Source organism: Benincasa hispida, chromosome 11 (assembly GCF_009727055.1).
Source record: "Benincasa hispida cultivar B227 chromosome 11, ASM972705v1, whole genome shotgun sequence".
In the NCBI taxonomy this organism is placed as follows: Eukaryota; Viridiplantae; Streptophyta; class Magnoliopsida; order Cucurbitales; family Cucurbitaceae; genus Benincasa; species Benincasa hispida.
In genome coordinates this window covers 80,270,535-80,273,035 of record NC_052359.1, presented here as the reverse complement: position 1 = coordinate 80,273,035, position 2,501 = coordinate 80,270,535, and the positions used below count along the sequence as shown (strand labels likewise).

The window sequence follows — 2,501 nt, the reverse complement described above, 5'->3', positions numbered from 1 at the left end:
GACCAGATGCGAACGACTCTTCTTCGTCCTCCAAAATTAATTTTCTTTTTCTCATCATTCTCTTTCCTTTTGATGGCCCTTCATCCGCGTCAGATTGGCGAGATTGCGATGCGTCCGGGCCAACTTCCCTTTCTCTCTCTTCTTCTTCTTCCAACTCTGCTTCAAGCATCATCGCATAACACGTCACTTCATCAATTTCAAGTGATGCGTTGGTTGGGTTAGGATGCATCACTTGTTCCTCTTCGACTTGGCTCTCATTCAAACTTGCCAAATTGCTCCAAAAACTTCTTGCTTGTCTCTTCGAGCCAATTCGACAAGTTCCAACTATTTTGCTCTAACGCAGGACTATCAGAGCTAGGTCTGGCGGGTGTGATTGGTGGGGTGCTGCATGTGGTATGTGGGGACTCGGAAGATGAAATGATAATGAGTGAAGGCGGCTGAAGGGGTTGGCTAGCTCCTTTCGCTTTAATGGCGTAAATGGTGGCCAAGGGTTGGATGGATAATGGGGGAAGTGGACGCATGACGGGCGATGGTGTGGTGTGGAGATGGGTGGGAATAGGGTCATGCATTGCACCCATCGACGTAATATTCGGAATAAACGGTGGTGGGGCGGGCTGTGTGTAGGGCTTTTCGGTAGCTGCGGAGGTAAAAAGGCACTATCGCCTTGGTTTGGTGGGAGTTTTGGATTTAGGTTTGGTGGTGGTTTTAGGTTTTTGGTGGGTTTTAGATGATTTCGGATTTGTGGTAGTTTCGATGGGTTTCGATTGAGATGGTTGCTGGGATATGGAGGAAGGTTTGCTGTGTGAAGGCTTGGTTAGAAAGGGAGTTTTTGAGGTTCGACGAGGGTTTGAAAGAGGTGACATTGAAGGGGAAGAAGATGAAAAGGAACTTACCGGCGATACGCCTCCATAGCTTAGAGCTTGGTTTTGGCTGTCAGATGCTGAAGACATTGTTGCTGAAGGCTGACCAGAGTATTGGACTTGATCCAAAGGGCAGTGAAGCTTCAAGAACAAAGGTATTCACGAAGTAAGGTTGAAGGAGGTGGAAGAAGAGAAAATGTCGAAAGTGTGCGTTTTATAGGTCTGTGGGAGAAGACAGGTGACGTCAGGTGGTGCCTGACATCTTCATTTATTATGCAGACGAAAGGACATGCCTAGGGTTTTTTGGCAATCGAGTGCTTTATGCTTTCGAGATGTGTCCTTTCGGTTTGGGCCATACGTTGGCTTAAGTCCAATGCGTTAGTTTTATTCCCATCCTAAGCTTCTTTCGGTTGTACATAATTTTTTTAAAAATTAAATAAATCTCTTAAATAAGAAAGCAATAACAATCATTAATCAACTTAAAGCATAATGCAAAGACAAGCAAACAATCGGAGAAAACACAAACGCAGTCATAAAATACATCATGCAAAAGATATGAAGGTAGAAGAAGCGTCCATGGAATAGGTGTCGATGCGAATGCTTTGACGCAAGCCTCAATTCGCTTCGCATAATACGAGGGATGACTTCTGTCATTCTACACCATTTTCAAAGGAGGGTTTCACTTTTTGCCCATTTACCTTTAACGTATTTGTGCCATCCTCCCGCGTCAACTCTATTGCTCCGTGGTTATTCCTTGGGGTTTCCATGTTGCTGGGCAAGACTCCTGGCTTCCAATTCTTCAACTCACTGGCAATCTGCCCCACCTGTATCTCCAGATTTCTGATGGAAGACACTCGGCTTTTTAGCAATGCGTCGTTCTAGGCGATATATTCCTTTAAGAGGTTTTCAAACGGAGATGCTGAACTCGATGCATGAAATCCTCTATTAAAGGATTGTTGGTGCGGCTGCTGTGTTGGCTAGAATCTAGGCGGCGGTTCTTACATTTGCTGCTGGTTTATGCCTGGTTGGTGTTGCTTCTGTTGATGACCTGCCCCAAGAGAAATTTAGATGGGTTCTCCATACGAGATTATAGGTGTTTGAGACTGGGTTATTTTTAATAAAGCATACTATTTGCGAATTTTGTGGGCAATCAGAGTAGGAATGGGGATCTCCAATACCCACACAGCTACCCATGGGTTGTACGAATGTTTCTACCTGATTTACCTTTTGCGGGTTTGATGCATTCCCTAATGACATATTCTGCAAAAGATTTGTCATAGTAGCCGTTTATGCATAGAGCATGGCTATTGCGTTAGAGTCATTAGAATTCACAATCTGAGATCGCCTCTTCCTTCCTACTCTTGCGTCGTAAGTGTCATCCACCCATTCCATATTATGCTTGGCTATGTGGTCCAGTATTTCCTTAGCTTCATTATAAGATTTGTCCATGATACTGCCAGCTGCAGCGGCGTCGGCTACCATTTGAGAGGCTCTATTTAATCCGCCATAGAAGGTCTCCATTTGGATGTTTAATGGTAATCTGTGATTGGGGCAATTCTTGACTAATCCTTTAAAGCGTTCCCATGTGGCACTCAAGGTTTCAAATTCTTCCTGCTCGAAGTTCATGATCTCTCTCCGCAT

At 44.5% G+C, this 2,501-nt stretch overlaps 1 non-coding gene across 1 annotated transcript; it reads left to right on the top strand.

Moving 5' to 3' along the window:
• Nucleotides 1-2,397: 2,397 nt before the first annotated feature.
• On the top strand, nt 2,398-2,501 carry LOC120092260. The gene has a single exon (XR_005485970.1). It is a non-coding gene; the product is annotated as a small nucleolar RNA R71 (small nucleolar RNA).